The sequence below is a fragment of the Schistocerca cancellata genome, chromosome 5 (assembly GCF_023864275.1).
Source record: "Schistocerca cancellata isolate TAMUIC-IGC-003103 chromosome 5, iqSchCanc2.1, whole genome shotgun sequence".
Classification (NCBI taxonomy): domain Eukaryota; kingdom Metazoa; phylum Arthropoda; class Insecta; order Orthoptera; family Acrididae; genus Schistocerca; species Schistocerca cancellata.
The window spans coordinates 317,249,063-317,269,770 of NC_064630.1; the positions used below are offsets into that span (position 1 = coordinate 317,249,063).

The window sequence follows — 20,708 nt, forward strand, 5'->3', positions numbered from 1 at the left end:
TTCACTGAATGACCTAGGTCATCAACTGTTCGATGATTTGTGCGGTTCATGAGTGCTTTTTGCAGGATCACATGATAAAACGTTATTCTTCAAATACAAAGAATTTGAGGCTCGATCTAGCGTGGAACTGAAACATTAAGGAAGGATGGTATCTTCTTTGAGAATTTGTCCTCGGTACTCTACAAGGTGATTCAAAGGTTGTTCAAAACACAAATAAATAAATAAATAAATAATGGGATCCCTATTCTATAAAAGTGTATCCAAAGAATGAACTAAGGAGCTCTCTGATGGCGTTGGAAAACATAATGATAATGGAAAACACAATGTTAAACCAGATGGAGAAAAAAAAAAGAACGGAAATGAAGGTGACAAACCGTATAGATACAAGTACGATATCGACAAAAGTTCCCACATTTTAAATTTTAGCAGTAATGTAATTATTAAAATATCTGACAGAGAAGTGTCATGACATGAAAGATTCAACAAAAATTGTGGCATTTATGAGATGCAGTCACAGCTTTAATTTAAACAAATACTTAAGTACCAAAACTATGCAACCTCTCGCTGACGTAGCGTCGAGGGACTCTTTACTTCGAGGTAGCGAACACAAACACTCTGGATGTACGATTATTCGAGCTGTATTGAACCTCAAGCTGCTTCGATCGGAGTCGAAAGTTCACTGGGGCTGACATCCACAGTACTGAAAGTCAGATGCGAATAACAAAATTTGTTCAGTCGCGGACACGACAAACAAACGATCACTTTAGTCAAGATAGGGTTCAGTAGTACTACAAACAAGAATGAACATTCCGATCAACTGATGACTGGACATTGATTTGTAGCAATGTATCAAGCAGTTTTCGTTAAATGAAAGTTGAAGAACGTTTGAAAATGGTAGCAGTAATTCATAGCAGCCGAAATCTACAATGTCTTCCAAGGGCGTCTCATACCATTCGTTCCTTACGATGCCACAAAGCACGTGCTGGAACATGGAGCACCAGTAACGGCTACTGTTATCCATAAAATACGGGAATCGTACGACAACGAGACCTTGTAACGAGTTATACTACAACAAACGTATCACTGTTTTCACAGTATCACCATGAACTGCTGTTGTTGGACACCACCAGGCATTACTTACAAGTTCTACAGGTAATATTAACTGCAATACATTGTTGGGTGCTGTCTAACATTATCTCAGTGAGTTCTGTGTACCAGAGTTGTGTCTTATATTAAGCAGATTCATGGAACACTGCCTGAGGGCAGCCTGCGTCCATTGCCCGATGCCTTTTTTAGGACACGGCTACCGACCTGGAGATTTATCCAACCTTACGACGTGTTTCATCATCCACGGTCCAATATCCATGATACTACGCCCACTGCAATCTTAACTGACGATGTTATTGGGTCAGCATAGGGGTCGTCTGCTGTGGCGCCCCATATTGTACAGTGCGCAGTGAACGGTGTGCCCCGAAACACTTGTACCTGTACTAGCTTTGTACTCTGTCGTCAAAACTGCCACGAGTCGCCACCTGTCCTGCTTTACAGAGACAGAGCTTGCGAGCTTCCGCCCTCGACGTTCTGTGACGTGGCGTGGCGTGGCGTGGCGTGGTCACCGTGGACGTCCAACACCTTGTCGCCTGTTCGTGGGTTCACCGTCCTTCGTCCGCTTTCCGTAGATCATCACGACATTAGCCGTCCAACTTCACCGAGATGCATGTTCCCAGGTGCTGGGCTATAACAATCTGCCTTTCAATAAAGGCCCTTACATCAGTGGATTTGTCCGTTGACAGACCGTGTCGCCAATATAATAATGCCGCATTTTTTTCTGAGTATGTCTGAAGTCTTATTGCCGTCGGGCGAACTTCACTTCATCACTGCGTGTAAGAGATGAGACTTATGTTCACTTAATTTCGCTCTGGAGACGGGCTTTAAGAGGCACTAAGGTCCATGAGTCTACCTCCGACTATTTTGTTCTAAAATTATTTTATGGCATGTGAGCTAGTGTATTAGGAACTTTGAATCGACGCCAGGCTCGTGTATCCATTGTGTTTGTGGGTTCCAACTGTCTGACTGTGCAAAGGATCTGGTAGATCTTACTATGTAGGTACACTAGGTGATCAAAAGTATCCGGACACCCCCAAAAACATACGTTTTTCATATTGGGTGCATTGTGCTGCCACCTACTGCCAGGTACTCCACATCATCGACCTCAATAGTCATTAGACATCGTGAAAGAGCAGAATGGGGCGCTTCACGGAACTCACGGACTTCGAAAGTGGTCAGGTGATTGGGTGTCATTTGTGTCATACGTCTGTACGCGGGATTTCCACACTCCTAGACGTCCCTAGGTCCACTGTTTGAGATGTGATAGTAAAGTGGAAACTTGAAGGTACACGTACAGTACAAAAGCGTACAGGCCGACCTCGTCTGTCGACTGACACAGGTTGCCGAGAATTAAAGAGGGTCGTAATGTGTAATAGGCAGACATCTATCCAGACCATCACACAGGAAGTCCAAACTGCATCAGGATCCACTGCAAGTACTATGACAGTTAGGCGGGAGGTGAGAAAACAAGAATTTCATGGTCGAGCGGCTGCTCATAAGCCACACATCATGCCTTTAAATGCCAAAACGACGCCTCGCTTGGTGTAAGCAGCGTAAACATTGGACGACTGAACAGTGCAAAAACGTTATGTAGGGTGACGAACCACGGTACACAATATGACAATCCGATGGCAGGCTGTGGGTATGGTGAATGCCCGGTAAACGTCATCTGCCAGCGTGTGTAGAGCTAACAGTAAAATTCGAAGGCGATGGTGTTATGATGTGGGCGTGTTTTTCATGGAGGGGGCTTGTACCCCTTGTTGTTTTGTGAGGCACTATCACAGTACAGGACCTTATTGATCTTTTTTAAGCGCCTTCTTGCTTCCCACTGTTGAAGAGCAATTCGGGGATGGCATCTTTCAACACTATCCAGCACCTGTTCATAACGCAAGGCCTGTGGCGGAGTGGTTATACGACAACAACATCCCCGTAATGGGGTCGCCTGCACAGAGTCCTTCCTGAATTCTATAGGACACCTCTGGGATGTTTTGGAACGGCGACTTCGTGCTAGGCCTCATCGACCGACGTCGAGACCTCTCATCAGTGCAGCACTCTGTAAAGAATGGGCTGCCATTCCCCAAGAAACTTTCCAGCACCTGGTTGAACGTATGCCTGTGAGAGTGGAAGCTGTCATCAAGGCTAAAGGTGAGCCAATACCATATTGAATTCCAGCATTACCGATGGAGGTCGCCACGAACTTATAAGTCATTTTCAGCCAGTTGTCCGGATACTTTTGATTACATGTTGTATATTGATCGCTTCTGAACTGGTATCTCTAAGATGCAGCTCTATGGTTTCCCAGTATCTGTTCCCTTTGAATATCCAAATAATACACCTGTTGTGAACTATTTGCAAATTCCCTATTCGTCTGTGCCGTACCTATATATGCGCCACGTGCCCGGAACGGCACTAGGTGGCATTGAATCTCGCATTTAACAGGGGTCATAAATCTTTGGGTCACCTATGTATAGCTTCAACTGCAAATTTGTGCCAGATATCGCATCACAGCCAGCTTTCCGGCTTATCGCAATCAATCACCTTAATCATTCCATCTGAACACGCCTGCAGGCATGACTCAAATTTTTAAAATAATACCACAATTTAGATAAATTTTTATTGTCAGTGGCGTTAACATCTATGATATCCATTCACTATTAACAAAAGTGTTCCTCTCAGGGTTTGTGGAAATAACAACACTGGTTGAACGGAGTCGTTGGGGACCGTGTCTCGCGTAAATCTAATCCTGGCCTCACACAAAGTTTCAGTTGTGAGTGCATATTCATTACATTGCAGATTCAGAACAGGATTGCACTGATATCATTTGATGTCACTGCATCATCAATGATTTAATCCCCATCAATCTATTCATTTACTTTCAGTACATTTAATTAATTTCATCTAATTTTTGACATTCACGAGGGTATTTTTGATCCGTCGTGCAACTACAAAAATGTGTGATTTTTCCTCCAGACGCGTTTGGATTTATTTATGTAAAACATCATCGGTGGTCTGTAATTAAGTTTATTTACATTTTGATTTGCTTTTTAGATCAAAAAACAATTCGTTAAGAATAGGCTGGTTTGTGCTTACGGTGATTTTTTCAGCTGCTTTCTCGCTTGCATCGGGAAATGCCTTCTGCTAGCACATCGTTGTTTTGCTGTGTTAGACACTGATAATTTTCGTCTACTTTTTAGATGTTCTGTAGCACTATGAATTTCTCACGACACACTTTTACGCACACCACTGAATTCTGTTTGTTTTCGTACTTCAAGTATGTGTTGATGTTTGTGTTTTATTGTGTTGACAACATAACCTTTCCACTACTTTGTCTTTGACCTACAAATATTCTTTTTTTAAATTAGATTATTGTATGTGTGTAATGTAAGAGTAGAGAAGAAATAGCGATGGAGATTTTATTTTATTTTTATTTTTATTTTTTGGGAGGATTAACCATGATGAGTGGACATAAATATATAGCAGTGTAATGGAGTGTGTGTTAGAGGAGAAGGTGAGGAACGAGAGGTAAAATGAAACTGTGATTGCGGAGGGGGGGAGGGGAGGGGGAGTGGGAGGGTGTGAAATCACATGAAAAAGAAAAGAGCCCTTTCCATCCTTCACCCCCTCCCACTCTCCCACAACCCCCCGACCCCTCACAGTTTCATTTCACCTCTCGCTCCTCACCCTCTCCCCTAACCCTCACTCCATTACGCTGCTATATACGTATGTCCACTCATCATGGTTTCTCGTCCCATAAATAAATAAATAAATAAATAAATAAACAAATAAATAAATAAATGAAATAAAATCTAATAGAATCACACACATACTATAATCTAATTTAAAAAAGAATATTTGTAGGTCAAAGATAAAGTAGTAGAAAGGTTATGTTGGCAACACTACAAAACACAAACATCAACACATACCTGAAGTACGAAAACAAACAGAATACAGTGCCGTGCATAAAAGTGTGTTGTGAGAAATGCATAGTGCTGCAGAACATCTAAAAAGTAGACGAAAACTGTCAGTGTCTAACACAGAAAAAGAAGGACGTGTTAGCAGACGGCATTTCCCGACGTAAGCGAGAAAGCAGCAGAAAAATCACCGTAAGGTCAAACCAACCTACTCTTAACGAACTGTTTTTCGATCTAAAAAGCAAATCAAAATGTAAATAAACTTAATTACAGACCACTGATGATGCTTTACCTCAATAAAGCGAAACGCGTCTGGCAAAAAAAATCACGCATTTTTGTAGTTGCAACGACGAATGAAAAATACCCACATGAATTATAAAGCAACTACGGTCACTATGGCCACACAAATGAAGAATTTAATTTTTGACAGTTTGTTTGCAGCTTTACTTACACAGAGATAACGTTTGTGCAGTAATTACAGGAGTGGCTGTGGGAAACCGTCTAAAATCTGACTCAGGCTTGTTAGCGTACTACAATAATGCCATATTACCCCACGTGACACAGACTAACACTTCAAGCATGCAGCCAGTCACTCTGCGTATCCCTGCACGGAAATTCATTCGACATCTGGCAGCAGCTTTATGCAAAACAAGAAACACGATATGTAGAGTGAAAATTTGTCTCATTTATTGCCTAAGGAATACAGTGTCTTAGCTTCGGAAAGATAACCATTTATAAATCTTGCAACGATGACGCTAATTAATACAGGACGCCATCCTGTTATGAGCAGACTACCTAACTAGCAAATCAGGATTTAACCTTTAAACAGCAACTGAAAATTTTGCTGCACAAATATGTTAGTACTGCGAAAGACTCTATCACATTCGCTGTATATTATCAAACTATGTGAAGGAATCGACTTAGGGGGTGATGGAACATGATATATGTACCATTTACTTCATTCAGTAAGACAGGAAAATCGATCGGTACTGCATGGTCGCACTGCGTTCAGTACTTGTATGTGTTAATAGTATTTGAGCGGGCCTAGTTTCTGCCAAAAGCGACGAAGTGCGCTATAGCAAACTTGATTAATATTGGTGAAAGGCTCTCTGTTTACAGCTGGGTGGCGGTGTTAAAATACTATGACGTTTCGAAGAGTGTCATACTCATCATCTTCAGGTGAAGTGCCGAGATATTTCATAAGTCGTAACATTTATGCTAGCGTTATGCCCCCTCCACCTGACTAAGTGCGGATGGTTTCCGCACGATTGTAGGGCGCGGAGGAAAGGGGGGGGGGTATGAAGTTGCAGTGGTGGGGGTAGCGGGTGCGTCGCTCGCGTCTCTGTCTGGGCATTTTGGGTGCGTCTTGCGTTCTGGGCGGTGCTGGGCGCGCTCTTGTCGTCGTATTGCCACCAACGCGGGATTACATGCCACATTCAGTTGGTATGTTTCGTCTCTATTAGCCATATTATCTCGAATCCTTAGTTCAATATATTACTTAATAACGCTGTCCCAACTGTCGGCTGCTTGGAATAGCACATTTGTGTTATGAAAGTTAAAGGTGTGGTCTTCTTTGATGTTATGCTTCGCTGCCAGCAATTTCTCTCTGTGTACCAATCGTACATGCCTTATGTGCTCCTCATAGCGTTTCGAAATATATGGCTGCCTTTGCCCAATGCACTGGTGGCTAAATTCGATGGCGGTGCTGTTTATCGCAGATACGTTCAACTTCAGAGCGTTTTGTGCCGATCCAAGGTACTCTTTCGTTTTAGGTAATGGATGGGAGATGGTTATTATGTTGGATGTTTCAAGTAGGCTTTCAATTTTGGCTCAGAGCGATGCTAAGTACAGAAGAAAACTGACTCTCTCATCTTCTTCCTCCTCTTCCCAGTTTGCTGCATATTTTCTCTTCTTGAATGCCCTGCTAATCTGTGCTTCACTGTACCCGTTCTATCGAATACTTTATTATGGTGTTGTGATTCGGCTGGATGGCTTTTGTTTATCACAGATGACCACGCCAGTTAGCACTGTCTTTCGTTGCGCTGGATGTTGGCAGGCTCCTTGAAAAATCCAACATAGAAACCAAATTCCAACCATCGCCTAAGGCGAAAAAGGACCCTGGCTCTGCGAAAGACCCACTAGAACTGAACATTCCTGGCATATACAGCCGCGCCTGTGAATGTGGCCACCAATACAATGGGAAAACGCAGCACTGTATTTCAGAATGCTGCGAGTGGAACACAAAATTGTATATCACCGATAGAAGGCACAGCCTTTGACCACCTTTGACTTTCAGAACACCAAGGTGCTGTGCCGAGCAATCAGCTACAGTATAATTAAGGAATATATTTAAATGCGGATTCACGAGAATCTGGTTAGTAGGGATCCAGGATACCAGCTGAGTGTAGCATGGACTCCTGCGTTAACGACAATACGAAGAGAGCGCGCCGAGAACCATCCAGCACGCAAGACGCATCCGGCATATCCAGAAAGAGATGTGAACAGTGCACCTGCTACCCCTACCACTGCAACTTCATCTCTCCTCTCCTCCCCGCCCCTTGGCCGGAGAGCACCCAGCCACCCGGTGCCAAGTGGGATGGGCACAGCGCTAGTATAAATTTTACTGCTTCCGCAGTATCTCGATGTACATGACACTGATTATATCTCTGATGATGTACGCAGCTCTCATCTGGGGATATGCAGCTCCTACACGCCTGCAGGTCATACAGAACAAAGTGCTACGCATCATTAGCAAAGCTCCACGCTACACATGCACCGTGAATCTCCAAAAAGAATACCGCCTTGAAATCCTCAACCAAGTACTCAAGAAACACTCCACACGACTATACAGGAATTCGAGACACTCTAGCAATACTTTCATCCTTACTCTGGGAAACAATGATCACATCCATAGGCGGAAAGACAAGCGGCCAAGGACTCTACTAGCTAGGGCATAACCACCAATGGTAATCTAACATAAACCCACAAGCGACTACATCGGCAAGTCCCTGGATATCAGCAACATTGACTGGATATGCCAGCTGTTATTAAAGCCGCACAAGAGGCTACAGCAGGGAAGTCGACAAGCTCGCACCTAACACACAAACAAATCGCCAACACTACCCTACACTGTGAATCCGATATATGACCTATCGGACACAAAACGATGATGAACCTAATTGTTACAGGACCGCTGACGCTGACCGAGAAACCAACACCAGCACCCAGCAGCAGCCGCCGAGTAACACCACCGCACAACGTCAAAGGTATCGACCTGTGTGATACCCACTACTGACAAACCCTACCCTTGCATGACGTGTCGCAGGCAGGTTTTTCTTTCCCTTGGCACTTATTTCCCCTCTGCCCTTCAAATCGCTACCCTTCGTTCAACTTTCGGCCCAATCTGTCACCAGATGGGCGCGTATTAATGGTGAACCTTAACCAGACGTACACAAACATCGCAGTACCCACGTCCTGCGAGACCTCACTTTAGTGAATACTAACTCTTATGCAGAGATGGCAGCAGACTTTTTGTGTTGGCCATCATGCCGGTGTGGGTGTGGATGGGCTCCACCTCTTTTTTAAAAAGAAAAGTATCTCGACACTTCGCCTGAAGATGATGCGTAGGACACCCTTCGGCATGATACAGTGTTTTCAAACTGGCAACCGACTGGAAACCAGAGACCTTTTGATCAATGGTATAGACCACATTCACACATGATGTGAATCAAACTTTAAGTCCATACTGGGGGCTGGTGGGAATATAAGAAAATGTGTCATCAGTTTTTATTGTTGCAGACGAGCACGGAGTCAATTACTCTGACCCAGAGAAACTCCTTCTTACTGAAGTCTACTTCTCCACTTTTCTAAAAGATCCCAAAAGGTCTTGTGGTTGATGAATAGATCAAGATATACGATGTAATATACGTTTCTCTGGTGGGTATTGGGGGGCAGTTAGGCATTCAATCTTGGAGATTAACACTTCCCAACCAGTAAAATTTGACAACTGTAGTTTCGTCCTCCTCAGTGAGCTGAACCAGACTATTTCGTATTTAACTTCACATCATCTTCAAAATTAAACTAACTTAGACATGTAAGAGAATGAAACAGCCAATACTAAAGCTTGGACGTGTTTTACAATTTTATTCGTTTATTAGATGTCGTTACGGATCCGTTCTTGGCAGTTCTTACTTCTTGTAGCACGTAGGAATTTAATCTGACTTTACTCTCTTCGTTTCAGAACAACACTAATTGTTCATTATATGTGAGCTGCTGTAATTCCAAGAATGCGGTAATCCAGCTGCTCAGAAAACTAAGTTGTTAAAATAAATATCTAAGAGAAGATCGATCACGAGTGATAATACAGAGTCGTAAGTTTTCTATTTAAGATGATGAGTAGAGTACTCTTGCAATCATATAATTATATGAATTGCTTACAGAATTATTCATTTTATTTACAATATTAAACCTCTCTTTCCGAGTGTTTTATTCTTCACTGCTTTTCCACTACTAGCAGCTCAAATATTTTATAGTGTCCTTCAATCGTTCTAAGTTGCAGCTTTCGCACATCAATGTATGCGAATATTATTTTTAGTTTCGTTCTCGAAGAGCACTGCCTACTGAAATTCTGGTATAAGATGTAGGTTACCGCTTTGTATGAGTACTTTTCTGGTTGATAGTTTTCAGATTTTTGACAGCCTTAGGTGCTAATGAATTTGTGAGTGAAGTAGTACGTCACCGTTCAGCGAATGCGCCCTATGTATAGTATGGATAAAGTGAGCGTTGTGTACCTTAGGCTGTCCGGATAGACCTCACTCCGCCTGTCGCTGCCCGGATCCTTTCAAAAGATTTGGCTCGTTGCAAATTAACGATCTCTTCGCTTCTTCTTTCTCATATATACGCAGTAAGGAGGAAGAACTGTGATCCTGAAAAAGAGACCAATAGAACGTTTCAGCCGACTGTTAACTCCAGGCATTTTCGTTACAAAAATTGTTCGGAGAACCGTAAATCACCACAAGTAATTCATTAATAATATGTAATGCTTAACAAGCCACCATTGATTGTTTTGTTAACATTGTTTCGTCAAACATGTTTTCTAATCGTACTGGCGGAGGTAATCCTTGTTTCCCCAAAAATGCCCGCAGAGAGCTGTTCGGGATCGTTGCATAACAAACTCATTGTTGGGAAACACAGTGTAGCAAATCTACTATAGAGCCATGAAATGCCTGATAACGTTTTTTGTAGTCGATGAATCGTGTATTATTTTTTTGTTTTGTATGTCCTTCTGAAATAAGAATCTTCAAATCGTAAGTCTTTTTTGTTTACAAGAACAGCCATCCGCAAATGCAATTAAAGGAGCTGTAAAGTGTTGGGAAGATTATGCGCTTGCAAACTTAAAATACGGGCTGTTGCATAAAAAACCTTTACGAAATGACCAGAAAATTATTCTGAATTACCGAATATCTCATGGTTTAGTGGCACTAAGTTATGATGAGAGCAAATTCTGTCTTGGCGCCAGTAAAGGTCTTTTGTGATTGCTAAGTCGATCTGACAACTGGCAATTACCATTGCGCAACACCAGCTACTGCGGGGATTATCGCAGGGAGGGAGGGGGGAGGCAGGCAGCTCGTGTTAGTTTCGCTGTGAATGAGAAATAGCCCTGGTTACATGTGCTAGTAATCAGTATCCATTACATACGTTTCGCGGGGCAGTAAGTGCATTTGGTTGTGAAGATAACTTTCTACAGGGAGAGGGGGGGGGGGGGCGAGGGACAGCTAACTTCCACTGTCTCACGCTCGGTTCGCCCTTAGAAATATGTTCTTCGGCTTTCCAAGATGCGAGTGAACTTCTCTGGTCATTTACTACTAGCTGACCTCTGACCACTTGCTAGCTATGAAGCATGACTAAGCAAATTCTGCCCTGAACTGCATCAATTTCGTCGAGAGGCGAAAGAGCGGAATAATAGTTCCCATGAGACAGCCAGCATCTCTACAACCGCCTTTGAGCACGATTACAGGACTGTTTTGTTGTTGGAGAAGCAAATACAAGATAGTGAGATTGTTGTCCAAGACAGTCTATAAACTTGCATAAATCATGTATGTGTGTGCTTCCCATATGTCGTCCTAAAACAATGGACTAATTTCAACCAAATTTGGTACTTACATCTCTGTCTGACACATAACTCAGGAACATCTGGAAGAATTTCAGCCAAGTTTGGTTTATACATAACTAATTATTTGTATGAACATACCGTAGGAATAAGATACTCCTGCTACCCCTAGGGTCGGAGTTGGGATAAGACTGGTCGACATGAAAAAATGACCTGTTAGAATTTCTAGCCTGTATTTAATTGTCTCGAAGTACTCGCCAATGTATGATACGCAACCTGTCTCTTATGTAGTTCTGTGCGTCACCCAAGTCACGGGAATCAGTGCTGCAGTGAGCCAATAATTTTGTTAACGTGTTTCAGGGCCAAAGATCACACCACATGCCGAATACCACAGATACATTTAACTAACTCTCTGGAGTATCATGGTGTAAAACAGTGGAGAAGCGGATAGGTGCCAGCAACAGCTCTTTTTCTTCAACTGACAATCAGTTACTGCTACCAATATGCTTCAAACGAAACGGATGTCTATCGGTAAGATTTAATGCAAAGGAAAAAAGTGTGAACTATATGAAATATATATATATATATATATATATATATATATATATATATATATATATATACATACAGGGTTACTCATAAGTACCTTCAGGGTTTCAGAAGACGAAAACTACAAGACATACAGAAAAAAAGACACATGTCAATGGACAGAGCACATCTCCAAATTTGTAACTGACATTAAATATACTCAGTATGGACACAGTATGTGACGAGACCGACGTTATAAGTGCGTGCAATTCAATCAGATCGCTTAGGCGAAGATGCTACAGCAGTTCGCTTTGGAGGTCTGTTCACTGACTTGCCTACCTACACCGGCGAACTAATTCTATGAGAGAACACGAAACGAACGATTTTTCTACATGTTATGGAAAATCTGTATGCTAATGTAGCTACACCGAGGCACATATTACGAATCGAAACTTGAAGAGATGCTCTATCCGTAGTTATATGTGATTTTTGCGTTTCTCTTGCAGTTTTCACGTCTTCTGAAACCTCGGAGGCACTTACGAATAACCCTGTACATGTGTGAAATATGCGTGACATTTTCCTCTGTGAGCGAAGCTATGGGAAAAAATTCAGTCTGTAGACAAGTGAGTGGACATCTATTGCAGTCATGGCACTGTTCTAACTGTATGGTATGTGTTATGTGAGACCATTACTTCAGGGAGTCAATTTTTCACTTTTCAATAGGTACTTGTCACGGATTCACCGCTTGTTCGACTAGAAGGCAGTATTTTTTACAGTGGAGTTCTCATACGAACTTTCGAGACAGGACGATATGGAGGCAGAAGGTAAGTGGAGTCTCTGATTGTAGTATTTCATTATATTTATATGCATATCTGCGAAAACCGAGGGGGATCAACGGTGTTGTGAAAGGACGAGAATCAGTATTAGCACGACAATTACCTAAACGAAGCACAGTCAATAGGTAGCTTTCAAAAGAAGAGTTACGATACACACGTTCATGTTCTCATTTATGAGAATTTTGGAGTTCTGTCTGCATCTCGGGCTCGTTACTCATGTGAACTTCTTCTCCAGTTTCATTGCGTGTGCTGACACACGATTCCGCATACACAAGAATTTCTAAACGTTCGGCTTTTGGAGCAGCAACTGTTGACAAGAGGTCGCTGTCACTCCTATTATACTCTAACACTGTGTACCACATTGTCTCGGTTTCGAAACTGGAGTTGCATTGACGTACTCAGTTACAGTTTTCTCAAAATAGTTCAAGTGGCTCTAAGCACTATGGGATTTAACATCTGAGGTCATCACTCCCCTAGACTTAGAACTACTTAAACTTAACTAACCTAAGGACGTCACACACATCAATGCACGAGGCAGGATTCGAACCTGCGACTGTAGCAGCCGCGCGGTTCCGGACTGAAGCGCCTAGAACTGCTCCGCCACAGCGACCGGCACAGTTTTTTCTATTCATATTAACTGGATTAAACAATCGATTAAGAATAGAGCCATCATTGATGTGGTGTTTACTTGCCACATATCATTGTTCCTCAAAGGATTGCTCTCAGTACAAATCTTTTAATTTTTTTACATATTAAAGAACGGAGCATCTTTCATCGGGATGGGTTTTTCATAGTCTTGATATCTTTCGTATACCGCCAAAAGTGGAAAATCTGTACTCCTGTAGAACTCCACGTTATTACAGTTACATCGCATCATTCTATGGATAAGTATAAAGGTAATCAGAATGGCATATATGTGACAGAGTATTTTCAGCTGACAAGGAGATCCCACGGCAATCGGATTTATGTAGTTTTTTATATTTATGATAAGTGAAGTTCAGATTTTATCCCAAAGTGGAATCGAACCCAGGACACCTTCGTGGCAGGCGACCATTCTACCAAAGAATGTAATTAGGCTGTTCAGGTTTTTATATTGGTAACGCCACGTAGCGCTCTGTATGAAAATCACTGGCTGTATGTATAATTTTTATAAGGGGACGTTTCATATGTCGACCCTTAGCCGAGGATACCTCACTGGAATCTTCTGATTTTTTCTTGTAGTTTGTGTAATTAGTGCAGCCTTTGTTTATTGCTAGTGCGTAATTGTAGAGAATTTCCTTTGTAGTTGTAGTTTTTCATTCTTGTACAGTAAAACAGTTCGGGCATGCATGTAGATTTGCACCAAGTATTTCGCAGCTGCGCTTGCAATTAACGAGATATTATTTTCAATGTTATGTTAATGTGTTTTCTTATTTTGCTCTTCAGATTGTGGTTTTCTGTGTTGTCGTGTGAAATATTGTGACAATAATGGCGTGTGAAAAACGTAATACTAGGCTCCAAAGTAAACTGAGAAATGACAGTGAAGACGAAAGCAGTGTGTTAGCGTCGCCGAGTAATGAATTAACTAATGTCCAAAGTAGTAATTTGGTAATTGTGCATAGGGAAATGGAGCGGGCTGCAAATAATGGTGTAGGCAGTGAAACAATTAGTGAACAGGGAAGCATTATCGATCGATCGGTCGGCAACAGCTTGCCTCAGGAATCTGAAATGACAGGACACAATCTTGCAAATACTGTAGATTCAGGTTTTGCGTCCTCGCCGTTTTCTCAAATAAGTCAAGACACATTTTCTGTTTTTCAAAATGCGAATATTGCCGGTTCAAATGCATTGCCGAATAGCACTGAGGAACATGTTTCAGACACCAGTGCATTGTTGTTACAATTAATGCAACAAATGGGACAAAAGCATCAAAAGTTAGACACAATGGAACAAAATCTTCGGAAGTTAGACACCACACTTGAACAAACACGTGAAGATTTAACTATTGAGTTACATAACACTGAATCGAAACGTCAATAAGTCTGTAATGACGTAAAAACACAAATTTGTGAGCATTTTCAACCTAATTTTTCGCGGCATGAAAATGCATTACAGAATCACGAAGCAGCCATAAAAGAACTGCAAACTATTGTTCATGAAAATCACGACACCTTGCAAGCTAAGATTGACTCAGTTGCATCTACCGATTCGGTTACGCAACTTCCAAAAACTCAGGAAAACTTAAAGGACACAGTAGATTCGATTTCAACACAAATGGACACTCTGAAACTTAGTGCAGAAAACCACACTGAGGAAATGTGTTCACTATCGGAGAAAGTAGCCGAACTTTCGGATCAGTTCACTAACTTATTTACAAAGGTAGACGATGATCTGAATGACACAAGACCCATAGCCTTCACTGACACAGAAGAGTATGAACAAATTAGAAAATTCAAACAAAATAAAAATCAAATCAATACACAGTACAAAAGAGAAATCCGGGAAGTACAAGATCAGTTGACGCAGGTAATACAAGAATTACATACACTCCTGGAAATTGAAATAAGAACACCGTGAATTCATTGTCCCAGGAAGGGGAAACTTTATTGACACATTCCTGGGGTCAGATGCAGCACATGATCACACTGACAGAACCACAGGCACATAGACACAGGCAACAGAGCATGCACAATGTCGGCACTAGTACAGTGTATATCCACCTTTCGCAGCAATGCAGGCTGCTATTCTCCCATGGAGACGATCGTAGAGATGCTGGATGTAGTCCTGTGGAACGGCTTGCCATGCCATTTCCACCTGGCGCCTCAGTTGGACCAGCGTTCGTGCTGGACGTGCAGACCGCGTGAGATGACGCTTCATCCAGTCCCAAACATGCTCAATGGGGGACAGATCCGGAGATCTTGCTGGCCAGGGTAGTTGACTTACACCTTCTAGAGCACGTTGGGTGGCACGGGATACATGCGGACGTGCATTGTCCTGTTGGAACAGCAAGTTCCCCTGCCGGTCTAGGAATGGTAGAACGATGGGTTCGATGACGGTTTGGATGTACCGTGCACTATTCAGTGTCCCCTCGACGATCACCAGTGGTGTACGGCCAGTGTAGGAGATGGCTCCCCTCACCATGATGCCGGGTGTTGGCCCTGTGTGCCTCGGTCGTATGCAGTCCTGATTGTGGCGCTCACCTGCACGGCGCCAAACACGCATACAACCATCATTGGCACCAAGGCAGAAGCGACTCTCATCGCTGAAGACGACACGTCTCCATTCGTCCCTCCATTCACGCCTGTCGCGACACCACTGGAGGCGGGCTGCACGATGTTGGGGCGTGAGCGGAAGACGGCCTAACGGTGTGCGGGACCGTATCCCAGCTTCATGGAGACGGTTGCGAATGGTCCTCGCCGATACCCCAGGAGCAACAGTGTCCCTACTTTGCTGGGAAGTGGCGGTGCGGTCCCCTACGGCACTGCGTAGGATCCTACGGTCTTGGCGTGCATCCGTGCGTCGCTGCGGTCCGGTCCCAGGTCGACGGGCACGTGCACCTTCCGCCGACCACTGGCGACAACATCGATGTACTGTGGAGACCTCACGCCCCACGTGTTGAGCAATTCGGCGGTACGTCCACCCGGCCTCCCGCATGCCCACTATACGCCCTCGCTCAAAGTCCGTCAACTGCACATACGGTTCACGTCCACGCTGTCGCGGCATGCTACCAGTGTTAAAGACTGCGATGGAGCTCCGTATGCCACGGCAAACTGGCTGACACTGACGGCGGCGGTGCACAAATGCTGCGCAGCTAGCGCCATTCGACGGCCAACACCGCGGTTCCTGGTGTGTCCGTTGTGCCGTGCGTGTGATCATTGCTTGTACAGCCCTCTCGCAGTGTCCGGAGCAAGTATGGTGGGTCTGACACACCAGTGTCAATGTGTTCTTTTTTCCATTTCCAGGAGTGTATTTCAGAGGACACTCGCGCCCCAATACGGGAAGAGGGACATAGAAATACGGAACAGCCACAAAATAATAACACGAGGCGCTTCGGAAATTACGAAAGAAATTGGCAAGGTACACCGAATTTTGAGATGGAACCGCCGACACGACGTAACAATGACCGATATGCTACTCGCCGATACGATGATTTGACTTTAAGCTGTTCATTACTACAAGTAAATTCAAACATTTAAGAATTCTGGCAACGACATTTATCCACAAGCATGGCTCCATCAATTCTCTCATTGTTTTCCTCCCAACTGGTCATTAGAGCACAGATTAGAATTTATGTGTGTCTACTTAGAGAATTTACCAGCTGAAAGAATGTGATCGGTCATTCACGATTGTCACAGTGTAGGAGAATTTTACCATGCGTTCCTCTCAGCATATTGGTCTCAAGCTACACAAGACCGAGTAAAACATAGCATCATAATGATGAAACATTTCGAAAAATCTGAATTTTCCAGTCTTGTGAAATATTTTGAAGACATGTTGCACAAGAACCAGTACCTGTCAAACCCATACAGCCCCTCAGAACTCATCTGCATTTGCTTAATCAAATTACCTGAACATTTACGACACACTGTTTTGGCAGGACGTTGCAAAGACGACATTGAAGCTTTTCAGGGACTCTTACAAGAATTAGAAATTGACACTGACAATCGCGGAACGCAAAAACAGGAACACAACAATTACAGATCACATCCGTCACAATTCCGCCATGAAAGAAATAATAATTGGACACGACAAGGCTATTCTTACAACGCAAATCGCGAACAAAACAGACACCATCCATATGACAACCACTGGCAGAGTAATAGTTACAGAGAAAGATTGCACTTCCGTAATTATGAATATGGCAGAGATAACCATAGAAACAGACAATATGGAAACCAAAACAATTATTATCAAGGGGGACAGAATAACTTCAGATGCAACAGTTCAGCGCGCAGTTACGATTCCGGGAGAAATTCTCCACCACATGACCGACCAACAAGATACTATGTAAACTACCGACAAAACGACAGACCTGAATTCCATCAGAACTGGCGGGATTCAAACAGAGCAGGGCACTCTCGACAAGATGAATTTGTAGAAGTTAGGTCTCCTAATCCCAATAACGATGCACGCCAACAAAGAGACAGACAATGACTTGCACCGCAGGCAGCCACGTGCGCCGGCTGGCTCAGGGAAAAATTACATAGACGCTAACCTTGAGAAAAATTCCAGTATTCTTTACCGACGTATACCACATGATAATTGCGTCGAAGTTGAAACACTGCGTACTAGGAAGAGTGAAGGTTTACACCACATTTCACATGTAAGACCGTTTATTGAGAGATAATCTGCTTTTTAACTTTGTCTTTGCCATATAACTTTTCACTTTACATTACTAGTATGCTTTGTCAGACTTAGAATCTGTTAACATGCAACAATGTTTGAAGTTAAATATCCAGTCAAGAACCAAGAGAACTTATTTAAACAGAAATTACGAATGCATTGTTATTGTGAACAGACAACACAGTGTTATTGTGTGTGTACATTCTTGCTTGTTAGTTGCACGATTACGTAACGACTATAAGGCTCACATACTTAGAACATTTACCAGTACTGCTAATGAGATTTTAATGCAAAATTTTGGTTTACTTGAAAATACATTCTGGATTTAAAGTACTTTCTGTGAGATACCAGATGACACAGTGGTTAGTTTATGTGACAGCTACACGATTTTATCACGACGCTACTAATGAGTGACAATTTACAATGTTGCTTTTGCGGTGTTTCTGTTTTATATCTGCACAGTTTTTCTGAATTATTCTGGGAAGTAAAACATGTTTTAGTAGTAACTTTTGTGGTATAGCTACAATGAGACAGCCTTTTATGTAGCACAACAATAAGGTACAGCACAGTACTTTCTTCATCATGGCAATAAGCGTAATAACTAAGATATCTATACACAAAGCATTTCACTTTTGTTTAGCATGAGGTAAGTACATTGACTTCTGCAGAACTTAGCTTTCGGAGGACAATAACTACGACACTTCCACAGAGATTATCTTACAACAAGACGCACAGTTTAGCGCTACAGTACATGTATTTGACTGATTAATTTTGTACTTAAAACATTTATTTTTAAAGCTATTTGAAGTACAATGATACAAAGGTTTTCCGTGATACACTTCATTCTATTGCTGTAATCTGTAACACCTGAGGGTATAATTACATTAATCCTCAGGGGGGTACACGCTTACTTTGTGTACCATGTGTCTGGCAAACACAAGGAGCCCTAGCTAATATGGTATTTGCTTATACAACTTTACACATCGGTACCATATTTCTCTAACACATAAATTACACAGCTATCTGATCATTTAACTGAGAGAGACAAACATTTTTTTCTACTACGTCAGTGACAGATGTTTACGCAATTACACAGCTGGATAATTTCACAGTTATGAAATTGTATTTGTCTGTACTGTGTGCACCCTTCATATTTTTCGGAACCATTGTGATACTATGAGAGCTTTCAATGATGTATTTGGTATGGGACCATGATTTTTAAAGTACGTTTGAGGTAGATGACACTACTGAAATGAGCAGAGAATTTTTTTTAGGTTTTGAAATTATTTGAGGAAGCTACGACGATTTTGAGAATTGACTGAGATGTTATGATATTAATACGACGACTATGTGTATTATGCTGTTGAGATATGTTTATGATCAATAAGATGATGCTACCGTATATGAGGAATTTGATTATGCTACGTATTTCTTATGATGAAATATTGAAGAAGTGTCGACGAATATGTGTATGTATAATAAGGTAAGGAATAATGAGTAGTGGTTAGGGACTCTGATTTGTGGAAAAGGATGTTGGAAACCAAGAATCGTACTTTAAGAATTATGAAATGTGTGTACAAGCGTGAATGTATTACAATGCTGTCGAAAATTTTTTGGACACTGTTATATTTATAGGATTTTATTTTCTACACATTTGTAACGCAAATTCTCAACCTGTGAAAATATTTTTATATGAGACTGTCACTGTATTGGAAACTGCTGTCGTAAATATTTCAGTAAGAAAGTTAAGTGACCTTGACGTAATGCGTTTTGGGCGCCCAGCTGAAAGATAGTCGTCTGACAAAAGAAAGCCATTAGGTGGAGAAAAAAAAAAGAGGCCATTATCCTCGCTATTGACATTTCTTTGTCGAAAGCATGGCAAATACGACACGCTCAAACTTGAAAACATATGATTACACTGTGGAGCTCTTAATTTATGATATTTACTAAAATGCCTAATGAAATGATGAGAAACATTTTACATCTATTGTCTTTGCAGTTGAGAGATTGCTCATTTTGTTTAATATCTAGTTTCTAGCTGCACTGCAGCATTGATTAAAATAAAATTTTATAGATGTACTAATATAAATATTTTATGCCTACAGATCCAGTAAATAATCTACTTCGAGCACAAAAAAAGACATTTCCCTTCACAGGGCCGGCCGTGGTGGTCTCGCGGTTCTAGGCGCGCAGTCCGGAACCGCACGACTGCTACAGTCGCAGGTTCGAATCCTGCCTTGGGCATGGATGTGTGTGATGTCCTTAGGTTAGTTAAGTTTAAGTAGTTCTAAGTTCTAGGGGACCACAGCTGTAAGTCCCATAGTGCTCAGAGCCATTTGAACCATTTGAACCAATCCTTTCACAGGAATTGCATACATAATTTTTGTCAATGACTGGGTAACTTATTTAGTAGTGTAAGTTAAGGTGATGCATCACCCTAGTAATAAGATGTGACATAGGTATTAAACATGGCCATTTTTACTGTAATATTTTTTCTGCTTGTGGGTTTGTCATGTTTAGGTATAAGTTATTGCATTTGCTGCTGCTGCTTGCCAGGCATAGTGCTACTAAATTTCACTTTGTATTACTCTGTGAAGCCAGTTTTACTACTGATTTATTTTTCTTTTTGCTGCGCATTGGCTCATATTAGTGATAATGTTGCATTTGCTCTCCAAATTTAGATTTACTGCTGCTTGCTTTGCCAATTTGCTATTTTGTCATTGCTGTTTGTGTTAATTGTTTTGTGCTGCTGCATTGCCTCGTCCCTTAGTTTATGCATCTGAATTCAGTAGATTTAAGTTAGCTTAAGATTGAGTAGGCTATACAAGATAATGAGTTGTGATGAATTGGAAGAAATGCATTGAGAAGCTATAAGAAAATGGTTTAACCAAAAAA

At 42.0% G+C, this 20,708-nt stretch overlaps 1 protein-coding gene across 1 annotated transcript in view; it reads right to left on the bottom strand.

The window, feature by feature from the left end:
• LOC126188518 (potassium voltage-gated channel protein Shaker) overlaps nucleotides 1-20,708 on the bottom strand; it is a 1,090,690-nt gene that overhangs the window by 131,118 nt on the left and 938,864 nt on the right. Inside the window, exon 11 of the mRNA XM_049930120.1 lies at nucleotides 9,809-9,943. The gene's annotated coding sequence lies outside the window, so the exon portion shown is untranslated. The remainder of the gene's footprint in view (nucleotides 1-9,808; nucleotides 9,944-20,708) is intronic.